The 15,733-nt window shown below is 41.2% G+C and overlaps 1 protein-coding gene across 2 annotated transcripts in view; it reads left to right on the top strand.

The window, feature by feature from the left end:
* Window positions 1-866: 866 nt before the first annotated feature.
* The window catches only part of LOC115930142 (putative transcription factor SPT20 homolog-like 2), a 39,325-nt gene continuing 24,458 nt past the window's right edge, over window positions 867-15,733 (top strand). For both annotated transcript variants that reach the window (XM_055376408.2, XM_055376407.2), the window contains exons 1-2: window positions 867-925; window positions 1,856-1,977. The gene's annotated coding sequence lies outside the window, so the exon portion shown is untranslated. The remainder of the gene's footprint in view (window positions 926-1,855; window positions 1,978-15,733) is intronic.

Here is a 15,733-nt window from a genome sequence, read left to right as displayed (position 1 = left end):
CTCTCTCTATTACCCAGGCTGGAGTGCAGTGGTGTGATCTCAGCTCACTGCAACCTACACCTCCTGGGCTCAAGCAATCCTCCCACCTCAGCTTCCCAAGTAGCTGGGGCTACAGGCACGTGCCACTACACCTGGCTAATTTTTGTACTTTTTATAGAAACGGGGTTTCACCATGTTGCCCAGGCTGGTCTCAAACTCCTGGGCTCAAGTGATCCTCCCGCCTTGGCCTCCCAATATGCTGGAATTACAGGCATGAGCTACCATGCCGGGCCAGCTGTTATTATTTTTATATAAATATATAAAATTGTAAACTGTGAAAATAAATATAATGAAAAATGTGGTGCTCTAAAAGTAGACCCGGGTCTACTTTTTGTTTCCAAAACAAAGGATTTCTGTCATCCAGGATGTCCTGCTGCTAATACAGAGCTTCAGCCACTAAAAGGCTTTGCAGCCAAGAGTCAGAGCCACCAACCTTGGAACAGGCCACAAATGGACATCCAAATAGAAAGGGCTACAGACATCCACTGATAACAACAGTAATACAGTACATGGGTATAGCTTGTTAAAGCTTAAAAAGTATTTTCATGTGAAAAAGACTTCTATGCTTATAAAAATAAACCAATGAGGTAGATAGTATTCTCATTCTTCAGATAAGGTGACAGCTGTACTAACTCCCTAAAGTAACACAAAAAGGGGACAGCTGAGATTTGAGCTTCAGTTGGTTAAGTCATCTGTCTGTATGCCCAACTCTAAAACCCTCATTTCCCCAGTGCCCCAGAGCTTCCACAATCTGGACAGCCATACACAAACACAGAAGGCACCCTGCCTCCCACTCTTGTTCTTTGGAAACTGATAAGGAAAGGATTAGCAGCAAGCTGCAATCCAGTCTCTCCAACCGAAGGATTTCCTGGGAAGAAAAAAAAAAGTGAGTTACTCAAATCTCCTTGTACACATGCTAATAACAGACCTCCTGGCAAACAAACTAATAATATTAAACTAGCAGGACAGTCCTTATCTATGGAATGTTTTCAGGGGAATGTATTTGGTTCATCTAGCATTGTTTATGGTAAACAAACTTGGAATGTTTGTATTTATGGGGCATGGCTCTCTGGAAAACGTCATGTGTTAAATCAAGTTTAGCCTAAAGTTGTCTTCTTACGTATTTTAAGTTTGGCCTAAAGGTTTATCTTTACGTGGTGAGCTATAACAAGTGGGGGTGTAAACAGACTGCAGCCCACACCTGTGCCAATCACTGAGTTTTGGCCAATCAAATGTAGCCAATTGTTCAAACTGTGTTCAAATGAGGCCGACGCCAACCTGTAACCAATCCAGCTTTTTCTGTACCTCCCTTCCATTTTCTGTGCATCACTTTCTCTTTTCTGTCCATAAATCTTCTTCCACTGCATGGCTGCACTGGAATCAGAGCCTATTCTGGCTCCGGAGGCTGCCCAATTTGCAAATTGTTCATTGCTCAATTAAACTCCTTTAAATTTAATTCAGCTGGCCAGGCGCGGTGGCTCACACCTGTAATCCCAGCACTTTGGGAGGCGGAGGTGGGGGGGGGGGGGCGAGGCGGAAATCACCCGAGGTCAGGAGTTCGAGACCAGCCTGACCAACATGGTGAAACCTTGTCTCTACTAAAAAATACAAAAATTAGCCGGGCATGGTGGCACGCACCTGTAATCCCAGCTACTCGGGAAGCTGAGGCAGGAGAATCACTTGAACCCGGGAGGTGGAGGTTGCAGTGAGCCACGATCACACCATTGCACTCCAGCCTGGGCGACAGAGCAAGACTCCGTCTCAAAAAATAAAAAATAAAAATAAATTAATTCAGCTGAAGTTTTTCTTTTATCAGATGCCGTCAAAAGTGGGACTTGAAGTAGAGCTTCTAACAACCCGCAGGAGCGCTGAGTGACTAAGCAAGGCACCTGCCAGACCCATTGTGCCGTTTCTCTCTTGGAGCAGCTGGATATCATGGTAAGTTCTCTCTCCGGTTCCAAAGCTCCACAGATTTGTGTTTGGAGCTGAGTTTGAGCAAATTTCTGATCCAAACTGGGTTTGGAAGTCATGACAGAAACTGGACTGGGTCCGGGATCGGATTGGATCTGATAATTAACTGGCTTGGATCCAGTTAGAGGCCTATTACGTCTGACTGGGTGAGAAAGAACCCAGTAGTAAATGGCAATATTGCAGGGGGTGTAAAACTTGGCTTTTGGAAATTCACAGGGATTTTTGCGTTCTATCCCTTTGTTTCATTTTTCTTGCATGCTAAGATAGGAAAAACAAATCATTGGCTAAGTTGATCAAGGGAACCTGAGAACAAAGACAAAATTTGAGGTAAAAAATGGGATCCTTAATTTCTGAAGAACTGAGTTCCTTCTGGCTTACACATGCATAAGTGTTACGCCCTGGAACCAGCAAAGTCTTACAGAAATGGTGAAATCTTACTAAAGATAACTTACGGTGAACATTCCAAATGAACAACACTGCACTGGAGAAGTGCATTTGCAAATGAGAGCTCCCAAATTAGTCTTATCTGAAGATGCCTATTGATACGCAGAAGCTCCTAAAATTTCAATATTTTTATTTAAAGACTTTAAGAAAGCCAAATAAAAAGCTTAAGTGACTAATTGATTTTTTAAAAAATTAAATCTGCTAATCTTTTGGCTTAGTTACAATCCCAATCCAAAGAAAATAGACTGCACACCAACTGGCCGATTTGGGGTAAGTAGTGGGGTACATTTTACCTGGGTAAAGGATAGGATTGGGTTAGAGGCCCTCCCTTCAGTAAAGTCCTTCTTGGTTAAAAATGGATTTCGCACTATAGCATGTTAACCACTATTCTCTTTAGATTAATCTGCCTTGCACTTTTTGCTGATGGCTATAGGTGACAGGATTAGGCATGTACAGGATCATGGGACATGGGGAACCTTTTTTTTCCTCGGAAAGGGAAACTTGCAGGCTAATAGGACTGCTAGAAAAGATCCCTTCACAACTGATAAGGAGCCGCCTGAACTTTTGATTCAGTGTTGCTGAAATGGATGGGCCTTTCTCTGGCCACTCTGAGCTCCTTGCCTTCCCCAACTCGCCACAAGCAATGCTTTTCTCTTTTTCTCCTTTCCCTTTTCTATCTTTTCTGTTACTCAGGACAACCATCTTGCCCAGAGACCACATGTTAAAACTCCTTTAATCCACTTGGAATGGATGAAAGATGACAGAGCCAAACTAGGGGCAAGTTTAAGCCTGGCCAGTTCGATGTTGGGCGCTAAGCAGAGTGGCTAATGTCTGTTTTGTCACACATATTTTGCTCTGGCCAGAATGGAAAATGTTAATTCGGGTCCCCCACGCATCCGGTTGGGCAGCAACTTATAAAATTGAAAGGCTTTTTACTATGGTTCCATGAAACAACAACAAAAAAAGATTTTCCTTTGTGTTGTGGCTTGGGCCCCATGGCTGTGGAGCAGCGAGCAGGGTCGCTGGTGCCGCTCAGGGATAGGGAATCCAGAAACCTGGCATGCTGTCAAAAAGGCAATTTCTTACCAGACTTCTGGCCTCTTGCTCTCTGTGCAAACTGGTTGAATGAATGGTAAAAATCACTGTTAGCTCCCGTGTAAAGTTTTGATTAATGGGAAAATGGATTTATGAGGCTAGTCTTAAGCTGTAGCAAATCTGATGTACTTTGTGCTATGAATTTGTCTTTCTGCATCGTTCTGTCATAAAAAAGGGTACTACCATAGAATAGAATGCAGGCTTAGGACCCCCGTAAGCTCACTGTTCAACCCAGCCCAGCAAACTGGTCAGTTATAAACTTTGCTGCAGGTCCCTGATACAACAACAAAAAACTGGATGAGGTTTCCCTCCCATCTTGTTTTATGTCCTTGGGAGCTTGACCTTATAACCATACGGCGGTACTTTTTCTTGGTCTCTGCCATCCAGGGAACCAGAATTTGGGGGGTTATGTCATAGTTAGCTCTAAAAATTATCTTGAGCAGTTAAAAGCCTTTGCAAGCTTAAAATTGACTGCTGTAGGCTCCTTCTGGGAAGAGCAATGGAAACCTTCCAAAGCTATAGCTCACCAGCTGAGGTTTTGCCATTTTACAATGGCAGTCCAGGTTCAATCCTGGCTTAGGGAATGAGTGCTTTCTGGTTGATATCTGTGTGACCTTTACCATTGTTGATTCTCTGCCCCTCCAGGTGCAACTTCCAGCTTCCTTTCTTGAATCTTCCTTTCTGTGAGCTACCTTTGGAGATTCTAGATCTTGTAAAAACTGCTAATGCCTCTTTGAAAATACCTTGTACACTTATGGTTAAGTCATAACCTTAGTTAAGGATTATTGGTTTCACCTGGGAGGTTACCAGCGTAAAGTTCAAAAGCCAGAAATATTGGCCGTTTGGCCTGGCTAAAGTCAGGTAATAAGAGATTTAAGAGGACTTAAAAGGCCCCAACAGACCAGATTAAACCAAAATGGAGTCACTCATGCTAAATGTGACATAATCAAACTAAGACTTTAAGGAAACACATAGATCCTAGAACAGACCAGGTTTTGTTTTTTCCCTGTAAATAGGATGTTCCAGCGTAAGCAACTACCCTCTACTCAGTCCTTCTTCCTACCTTGCAAAACCCATGGTTTTACTGTTTCCCAGTGGGTTTCAAGACCAAATAAGTACATTTACAATGGTGATAGTGATATCAATGACTAGAGTTTTCATCAGTCTCTCAAAACTGAAATGATGACCAAAAGGGGGAAATTGTTAAATCAAGTTTAGCTTAAAGCTGCCTCCTTACATACATTAAGTTTGACCTAAAGGTTTTTCTGTTATCGTGAACTACAACAAGTCGAGGTGTAAACAGACCATAGCCTACACTTGTGCCAATCGCCAAGTTTTGGCCAATGAACAGTGGCCGACTATTCAAACCATGCTCAAATAAGGCAAACACCGAGCTGTAACTAAGCTAGCTGTTTCTGTATCTCACTTCCGTTTTCTGTGTATCACTTTTTTTTTTCTGTCCATAAATCTTCCACTGTGTGGCTGCACTGGAGTCTCAGAGCCTATTCTGGCTGGGGAAGCTGCCCGATTCGCAAATTGTTCATTGCTCAATTACACTCCTTTAAATTTAATTCAGCTGAAGTTTTTCTTTTATCACATGTAAGCTATGTAAGAAATTTTCTTACTGATTGAGCCAGTTTGAATCAGGGCTTTCTGTTACTTGCAGCCAAAATTATCCTAACTGGCAGGCATTCTGGCTTCTATCAGTTTCCCTGGCAGGGGCAAGAGTTGAACCACACCACAAAGACCCCCTGTGGAAGTTTTGCAGGCAAAGAGGGATGATAAGGATCTCCCCAAAGGGACTGTGCCTGAGAGCTGATGAGATTCATCTTATAGGTTAGTGCCAGGCATCCCTAACTGGTTTGAGTTTGGAGCTGGTTTTGACCACCCCCAGACAGAGGCTGCCCTGATGGGCTGCTCTCTGAAGGAAATAGACTTAAGACTGGAACCCAACCTGCCCAAGGAAAGAGCAAAGGATTACAAATCACCTGAAGTTGATCCAAAGACAAATGGACATACTATCACCAAAGTAGCCCTCTTTTCTGTAAGTAATGACTATATACATTGTTTCGCTACTTTATATGTTAAATCTGGGCTAGTGTGCATCTTAGTGTTACCCAAAAAAGGACCAAGAGAGCTGCACTGGCAGTCGCTGACCTCTCTCTGCTTTGTCTGTGCCTCATAATTACTTGTATCCTTGAGATTATTAGTAAAGCTTGATACCGGGTGAGAGTTCTTGTTCTTGTAAGTCTAATTTGCCAATTTGTTTCCTGTGTTATTTAGCTCAGAAGTGATGGGTGTAGAGCAGTAACTGTAGCTATAGCTGTTAAGTGTCCAAAGAGCACACTGGATAGGAAACCATTCAGAGACTACAGCCCACAGGGCATCAGCCACATCAAGAGACATCCCAGGATGCTCCAAAGATGTGAGAAGTCCAAACCCAAAGTAAGATAGAATTACTCCAGGTAAGCCTTAGTTTCCCAAAGTGCACAGGATGATTCCACTGAGAGAGATATACAGGTCTTTCTAGATGGTCACAATTTTTTTTTTTTTTTTGAGACAGAGTCTCACTCTGTGTCACAGGCTGTAGTGCAGTGGCAGGATCTCGGCTCACTGCAACCTCTGCCTCCCAGGCTAAAGTGATTCTCCTGCCTCAGCCTCCTGAGTAGCTGGGACTACAGGTCTGCACCATCACACCCGGTTAATTTTTGTGTTTTTAGTGGGGATGGGATTTCGCCATGTTGGCCAGGCTGGTCTCAAACTCCTGAGCTCAAGTGATCCTCCCGCCTCGGCCTCCTAAAGTACTGGGATTACAGGCATGAGCCACTGCAGATGGTCACAGATTCTTGAACCAGAACCTTAGCCCTAGAAAAGACTCAACATTATTTTTTACTACTTCTCATATCCAAACTCGAGTTCACCTTCCAAGTTTGCTGATCATACTTCAACTAAAGATCATTTGATAAAGAAAGGAGAAACCCTTCTTCAGAAAGCTTACCTGTTCATAACTCACCTTTTCAGTAAGTGTTCCTGACTGGTCTAGTTGGTTCCAATCACTCTAATCATTAACTGGTTCCTAGGGAGACCCCCAGACACTCTGTATTTTTTCCTTTTGCCATAAGTAAGCCCAAGTACTGCCCACAAGCTTGGACCTGGGACTCCCTTGTGAATACTTAAAACACCAGGCAAATGCAGAATTTTCCATTACTCATCCACAAGCTTCTCTTGCTGAAGCAGGAAGAGAAGATCCACAGGAAGCCACCTCATCTACCATAGCTAATAAGCTGATGGTGGATCAGAATAAGGCAAAACCACAACCTTTTCCTGCTCCCATCCCAATCTACAAATAAAAGTTGTTCTTCCATGACTATACAGAGTGGATTCATCTATGGAAATGTCCTGTTGTTACAAATAGGAACACTTCGTCTTCTGGTATGTAAACCATAGGTCACAACTTTCAACTCTTAAGTTGTGGTATACGCAAGCTAGGTTTTCCAACTTTATCATTTCAGAATGTATCATAGTGGGGTAAGGCTGGCCATAGCTAGCCAGGAGAAACTGATGGAAGAACAAAATTATCTAAGTGGTTTCTGGTGGTGATATCTTTAGTTAGGGAGCCTCAGTAAAATATTTATCTGAGCATGTTGTATTCCCTCTTGTGAGAATCAATTCTGTCTACTTCGCTAATGGATACAAAAGCCTGAAGGCACCACAGTTAGATGGAGTTTACAGACATTTTATAATTCCTCATTTAAAAAAAATTCCACAGGCATACAGCAGGCTGGCCATAAGCAAACTGAGAGAGGTCAAATGTACCTTGGGATCTATCATTTTTAATTTCTCTCTCTGAAATAGACATTCCCCTCATACAAAAGTATCCATTCTCCAAATATTACAGTCCCTCCATCCCACTCCCCCCAAAAAATCCCTTGCTGTGTCCCAAAGGTCTCTATTAGGTAACAGCAACTCTGAAAATGTAATCATCCACTTCATTCATTCATTTATTCCCCAAATATTATTGGGCACTGTTTTGTGTCAGGCATATTAAAGTAGCTGAGGACACAAGGATGTATAAGAAAAATCCCTCCCTTCCATCTTCCCTGCCCACTCACCTGATCATCACAAAATCCTTTTGCTTTGGCATCTTAAAAATCTTTTATGTTCTTTCTTCCCTGTCTCTATCCCTACCACCATCATTTTGTCTCAGCCTTCATCAGCTGATATTGAGTCTATTGCAATAGTCTTAACTACCCATCCTCTTTCCAACCTGCTCCATCCCACCGATTTTCCATACATGGATTGATATTTCTAAAATGTTCTTGTTGCTTCTTACTGCCTTCAGGTCCTCCGTAATCTGACCCCTACCCCCAGACTTGTCCATTCCCATTCTATAATAGTTGTAATACACTATGTTCCTGTGCCTTCATGCCTTGCCATGTGTAGCATTTTTTTCTAACAGCTTTTATTAAGATATAATTCACACACTGTTCATTCACCCATCTACAGTGTACAATGGTTTTAGTATAGTCACAAAGTTGTGCAACCACAGTCAATTCTAGAACATTTTCATCACCCACAGGAGAAACCCCACACCCATTAGCAGTCACTCCTCATTCCCCTCATCCTATCCCCTGCCTCGGCCCTAGACAATCACCAGTGTACTTTCTGTTGCTACAGATTTGCCTATTCTGGACATTTCATATAAATGGAAACATACAGTATGTGGCCTTTGTGTCTGGCTCCTTTCCTTTGCATAATGTTATAGCATATATCAGTATTTCATTCTTCGTTACTTACAAATAATATTCCATTGCATGGCTGTTACCACATTTTGTTTAGTTGACGGACATTTGGGTTGTCTCCACTTTGGGCTACTATGAATAATGCTAGTATGGATATTAATGTAAAAAATTTTGTGTTAATATGTCTCCAATCTCTTGCATATACATTTTGGAGTGGAATTGCAGGGTAATATGATAACTCTATGTTTAACTTTCTGAGGGACCAGCAGACTGGTTTTCAAAGTAGCTGCAGCATTTTACATTCCTATCAACAGTGTTTGAAGGTTCTAATCCCTCCACAACCTCATCAACACTTACTATTACCAGTTTTTGTACATTATGGCCATCCTAGTGAGGGTGAAGTGGTATCTCATTGTGGTTTTGATTTGCATTTCTCTGATGACTAATGGTGGTGAGCATCCTGCTAAGTGATTATAGGGATCTTCTTTAGAGAATATGAAGCTTCTGCTTTATGCTCTTCCCCTGGCTTGAATGACCTCTTCTTCACCTTGGGTCCCATTCCTGGCTTGTTGGAAAGTTCTGCTTGTCCTTTAAAACCTGGCTCAATCATCATATTCTCTCTCAGGCCTTCCCTGACTCTCCCAGGAAGAACTGATCACTGTTCCTTTGGACCCATCCCTGTCTGCTCTGCAGCACTTAGCACCTTGTATTTTCCAACATGTAGAAGTTAATTTCTCACAACATTGATTTTGGGCTTGGTTATGTAACTTGCTTTGGACAATGGAATGTAGATATTTATGACTTACACAACATCCTAACAGAAGCTTTAATGCTATTCATAATATGGCTGTGTCCCTCTTTTGACCTTCTCCCTTACACCATGCGAAGGCACATGGAGCCAAGTGGAGCTCAAAGATGCCCAACTATGTTCTGCCAAATTATAGCCTTTTGCTATGTAAAGTGTGGTACATGTACCAGCAGCACTGGTATCTCCAGGGAACTTATTAGGAATAAAGAATCTTGGGCTCTGCCCAAGTCCAATTTAATCAGAATTTGCATTTTAACAAGATCTCAGGTGATTGACATGCATATTAAATTTGAAGACCACTTCTTTTTTTTATTTTATTATTATTATACTTTAAGTTTTAGGGTACATGTGCACAATGTGCAGGTTTGTTATATGTGTATACATGTGCCATGTTGGTGTACTGCACCCATTAACTCGTCATTTAGCATTAGGTATACCTCCTAATGCTATCCCTCCCCCCTCCCCCCACCCCACAACAGTCCCCGGAGTATGATGTTCCCCTTCCTGTGTCGAAGTGTTCTCATTGTTCAGTTCCCACCTATGAGTGAGAACATGCAGTGTTTGGTTTTTTGTCCTTGCGATAGTTTGCTGAGAATGATGGTTTCCAGTTTCATCCATGTCCCTACAAAGCACATGAACTCATCATTTTTTATGGCTGCATAGTATTCCATGGTGTATATATGCCACATTTTCTTAATCCAGTCTATCATTGTTTGACATTTGGGTTGGTTCCAAGTCTTTGCTATTGTGAATAGTGCCGCAATAAACATACGTGTGCATGTGTCTTTATAGCAGCATGATTTATAATCCTTTGGGTATATACCCAGTAATGGGATGGCTGGGTCAAATGGTATTTCTAGTTCTAGATCCCTGAGGAATCGCCACACTGACTTCCACAATGGTTGAACTAGTTTACAGTCCCACCAACAGTGTAAAAGTGTTCCTATTTCTCCACATCCTCTCCAGCACCTGTTGTTTCCTGACTTTTTTAATGATCGCCATTCTAACTGGTGTGAGATGGTATCTCATAGTGGTTTTGATTTGCATTTCTCTGATGGCCAGTGATGATAAGCATTTTTTCGTGTGTTTTTTGGCTGCATAAATGTCTTCTTTTGAGAAGTGTCTGTTCATATCCTTTGCCCACTTTTTGATGGGGTTGTTTTTTTCTTGTAAATTTGTTTGAGTTCATTGTAGATTCTGGATATTAGCCCTTTGTCAGATGAGTAGGTTGCGAAAATTTTCTCCCATTCTGTAGGTTGCCTGTTCCCTCTGATGGTAGTTTCTTTTGCTGTGCAGAAGCTCTTTAGTTTAATTAGATCCCATTTGTCAATTTTGGCTTTTGTTGCCATTGCTTTTGGTGTTTTAGACATGAAGTCCTTGCCCATGCCTATGTCCTGAATGGTATTGCCTAGGTTTTCTTCTAGGATTTTTATGGTTTTAGGTCTAACATGTAAGTCTTTAATCTATCTTGAATTAACTTTTGTATAAGGTGTAAGGAAGGGATCCAGTTTCAGCTTTCTACATATGGCTACCCAGTTTTCCCAGCACCATTTATTAAATAGGGAATCCTTTCCCCATTTCTTGTTTTTGTCAGGTTTGTCAAAGATCAGATGGTTGTAGATATGCGACATTATTTCTGAGGACTCTGTTCTGTTCCATTGATCTATATCTCTGTTTTGGTACCAGTACCATGCTGTTTTGGTTACTGTAGCCTTGTAGTATGGTTTGAAGTCAGGTAGCGTGATGCCTCCGGCTTTGTTCTTTTGGCTTAGGATTGACTTGGCGATGCGGGCTCTTTTTTGGTTCCATATGAACTTTAAAGTAGTTTTTTCCAATTCTGTGAAGAAAGTCATTGGTAGCTTGATGGGGATGGCATTAAATCTATAAATTATCTTGGGTAGTATGGCCATTTTCACGATATTGATTCTTCCTACCCATGAGCATGGAATGTTCTTCCATTTGTTTGTATCCTCTTTTATTTCATTGAGCAGTGGTTTGTAGTTCTCCTTGAAGACGTCCTTCACATCCCTTGTAAGTTGGATTCCTAAGTATTTTATTCTCTTTGAAGCAATTGTGAATGGGAGTTCACTCATGATTTGGCTCTCTGTTTGTCTGTTATTGGTGTATAAGAATGCTTGTGATTTTTGCACATTGATTTTGTATCCTGAGACTTTGCTGAAGTTGCTTATCAGCTTAAGGAGATTTTGGGCTGAGACAGTGGGGTTTTCTAGATATCCAATCATGTCATCTGCAAACAGGGACAATTTGACTTCCTCTTTTGCTAATTGAATACCCTTTATTTCCTTCTCCTGACTAATTGCCCTGGCCAGAACTTCCAACACTATATTGAATAGGAGTGGTGAGAGAGGGCATACCTGTCTTGTGCCAGTTTTCAAAGGGAATGCTTCCAGTTTTTGCCCATTCAGTATGATATTGGCTGTGGGTTTGTCATAGATAGCTCTTATTATTTTGAGATATGTCCCATCAATACCTAATTTATTGAGAGTTTTTAGCATGAAGGGTTGTTGAATTTTGTCAAAGGCCTTTTCTGCATCTATTGAGATAATCATGTGGTTTTTGTCTTTGGTTCTGTTTATATGCTGGATTACATTTATTGATTTGTGTATATTGAACCAGCCTTGCATCCCAGGGATGAAGCCCACTTGATCATGGTGGATAAGCTTTTTGATGTGCTGCTGGATTCGGTTTGCCAGTATTTTATTGAGGATTTTTGCATCAATGTTCATCAAGGATATTGGTCTAAAATTCTCTTTTTCTGTTGTGTCTCTGCCAGGCTTTGGTATCAGGATGATGCTGGCCTCATGAAATGAGTTAGGGAGGATTCCCTCTTTTTCTATTGATTGGAATAGTCTCAGAAGGAATGGTACCATCTCCTCCTTGTACCTCTGGTAGAATTCGGCTGTGAATCCATCTGGTCCTGGACTCTTTTTGGTTGGTAAGCTATTGATTATTGCCACAATTTCAGAGCCTGTTATTGGTCTATTCAGAGATTCAACTTCTTCCTGGTTTAGTCTTGGGAGGGTGTATGTGTCAAGGAATTTATCCATTTCTTCTAGGTTTTCTAGTTTATTTGCGTAGAGGTGTTTGTAGTATTCTCTGATGGTAGTTTGTATTTCTGTGGGATCGATGGTGATATCCCCTTTATCATTTTTTATTGCGTCTATTTGATTATTCTCTCTTTTCTTCTTTATTAGTCTTGCTAGCGGTTGAAGACCACTTCTTTAAGCAACCCTGAGCCATCAGCTACACGAGCTTTTAAAACTTTGGAGGCCAGGTGTGGTGACTCACGCCTGTAATCCCAGCACTTTGGGAGGCTGAGGTGGGCAGATCACGAGGTCAGGAGTTCAAGACCAGCCTGGCCAATTTGGTGAAACCCCATCTCTACTAAAAATACAAAAATTAGCCAGACATAGTGATGCTTGCCTGTAGTCCAAGCTACTCGGGAGGCTGAGGCAGGAGAATCACTTGAACCCAGGAGGCAGAGGTTGCAGTGAACCGAGATCACGCCACTGCACTCCAGCCTGGGCAACAGAGCAAGACTCTGTCAAAAAAAAAAAAAAAAACCAACTTTGGAGTTGTTGCCCCAACAAAAACTGACTGAAACATCCACATTGTACTCAGAATCCTGACTCATAAGGAAAAGAATCAGATGTAGCTTAGTTTTCCTCAGGAAGGAGCACTGAAAGTGTTTTATTATGTCTTTTTTACTCTCCAGACAGAAAGGCATTAAACTTCTTAATTTACTGCCCACCAATCAGGGGATGACCAAGTTAACTTTTATTCAGTGAAGTATATATATATAGGAGGGAGGGAAGAGTGGAGAAAGTAGGGGGGCAGGAATTACAGTCTGGAATTTTCCTGAAATGTAGATGATACCCATGAGATCTAAGAATCCCTGAATAACCTCCTAGTTCACACTTATTCTTCTGTTCTAAAAGGACCTCTGTAAGTCAGAAGAATGTGAAACATCAGTCTGTGTGAGAAGGGATCCCAACAGAGGTAGAAGGAAACTTGGTGAGCTCGACTTACAACATTAAAAGAGAATGAAAATTAGGTAGACCTTTTACCACATTATTTAAATTATTTTAGAATATGTGATTACATTCTGTATCAAAGCATTTTTTACTTTGAGGGAAAGCTCATCTCAAACTAGATCATGCAATAAGGAAATTTATTGGCTTAGATAACAGAAAGTCTAGAGTAGGTCAAGCATCAGGTTTGGTTTGATCCAGTAGCTCTACACTGTTCTCAAGGACTCAGATTCCTCCTGTCTCTCCACTCTGATGTCTATGGTATTGATTTCATTCCTAGGCTGGATCCCCTTATGTTTGTATTATTGGTACCAGAAGCAAGCAGGGCAATATCTTCCTGATAGAGTCTGATTTTCCGTAGACTTCCTCTGAAGGGTGAAGAAGTTTTACTCCAGAAGTTCCCAGCAAACTTCTTTTCCATATATCATTGCCACAAATTATCTAAAGACCTGCCATCCTAGAACCAGTCACTGGGGCGGGGGTGGGGGGAGCGGGGGAATGAGATTATTGTAATTAGCTTAGACTAATCAGGCTTCACCCCTGAACCTGAGGTATAATGAATATTGGATTGTCAAACACAAGGTCCACTGCACATTTTATTGTCATTAGTTATTTAGTTACCTGTTTCCTCCTCTAAGTTATACTTTCCTGGAGGTTAGGAAGCAAATTTTTTTTCCTCTACCCCCACAAAGCCTGGCATATAGTAGGTACTTAACAGATGTTAATTTAATGAGACTTAGAAAGGGCCAGCCAGTATAGGCAAACCCAATTTGAGATTTCTAGAATCTGTACACACCTCTGTTATATGTGTTACTCCTGGCTAGACCTCTCTGGTTCTCAGCAGTTGTTGTATAATAAAGAATTTATCTGACTTTGTCCTGGGTTTTGGGCATAGAACTTCTAAAACCCTTGGAATTTCCTGAGTGATAGGAGTGTCTTTGTAATTAATGAGCCCCTTGAATCACACCTGAGTTTATGCTAATGAGATGATTTCAGATATGGGCTGGTCACCAGAAAAACCAGCCATGTGACTGGAGAGTTGGGGTTTTGGGCCAGCCAAACCTTTGGACAGGGGAGGAGGACTGGAGGCTGAGTTCAATCACATGGCTGATGATTCAGTCGTACTTATGTAAAGAAACCCCAATAAAAATTCTGGACACCAAGGCTCAGGGGAACTTCCTGGTTGAACACATTGATGTGCCAGGAGAGTGACATGCATAGATTTGATGGGAGAGGGCATGAAAGCTCTGCATTCGGGACCCTCCCAGATCTATGTATCTTCATTTGGCAGGTCCTGATTTGTATCCTTTATAATAAAACAGTCAATGTTAAGTGTAGTGCTTTTCTGAGATCTGGGAGTCATTCTGGCAGATTATCAAACCTGAAGATATTGTGGAAACCCTTGAATCTGTAGCCAGCTAGTCAGAAGTGCTGGTAGCCTGAGGAGCCTCAAAGTGTGGCTGGCATTTGAACTGAGGGTAGTCTTGTTGGGGACCATGCCCTTTAAGTAATGGGATCTATGCTAATTCCTGGTGGATAGTGACGGAAGTATACTGCAGTATACCAACTGGTGTCAGAATAGAGGTAAGTCTCTTAAAATGAAGAGAAACTGCAAAATCAACCATGTCTTGGAAACTCTACCAGTGGAAAAGTGGGACAGTGTAGATTCTCCCTGTACAGCCAGCCCAAGAGAAGAACACAGACAAGAGAAAAGATGGGGAGAGACGTTCTGGTAGAGACACAAGACAGCAGGCTACGTATCTACCCTTTGAGAAGTAAGAAAGAGGTCATGGGGGAATCATTGGACCTAATATATTGGCCCAGAATTTTATATGACAGGAAATCCCTATAAACTTAGCTCCTATCCAAATATTGTTCTTCCATCATCCCTTATTACTCATTAGGCAAATCTGGGGAAAATTTTATTTTCTAAAATCCAGAACATTTAACAGAATGCTATCCTGTTGTTCAAAGGCTCAAGATAGTGTCAAAGGGGGGAAGCCCCACAATATTAATTAGATAATAAATAAAAGCCAGTCTAGATTTAAAAGCTTCTGACAATTTTTCTACCATCTAACATCATGTAAGAATAAAGAATTTCATTACATCATGGAGTAAGAATTTCAAAATCTTCAATAAGTAAGGAATGGCCCTCCTTAAAGCAAAAATAAATTAAGCGAAGTTTAAGCTTAGTCATAAATCACTATGGTTAGAATTTTGGGTGGCATTCATGTCAGTAGAATTTAACAATTATATTAAACTAGTATATTATAAAAGTAGGACTTTATGATGATTTTTATATGCCAGATGTTATTCTTAAAATCCTGCTGTGATTTGGTGCAGATCCAGCTAGCGTCTAAAAGAAATACTTTAGAAAGTGAAAATTATAATAAATTGAGCCTTGGCTGTCAGGTTAAAAGAGTCTATTTTTTTCCTGTCTACTTTTGTTCAATATCATTGTGCATTTTTCTTCTAATGTTGGCAAATGTCGAAAGGCCTATTTTTAAGATGTGGAGATTGAAAACTATCTGAAGACTTTTGGCTAGCGCAGGGTTTCTCAGCGTCAGCACTACTGGCATTTT

Source organism: Gorilla gorilla, chromosome X (assembly GCF_029281585.2).
Source record: "Gorilla gorilla gorilla isolate KB3781 chromosome X, NHGRI_mGorGor1-v2.1_pri, whole genome shotgun sequence".
In the NCBI taxonomy this organism is placed as follows: domain Eukaryota; kingdom Metazoa; phylum Chordata; class Mammalia; order Primates; family Hominidae; genus Gorilla; species Gorilla gorilla.
This window is presented reverse-complemented; position numbering and strand designations above follow the sequence as displayed.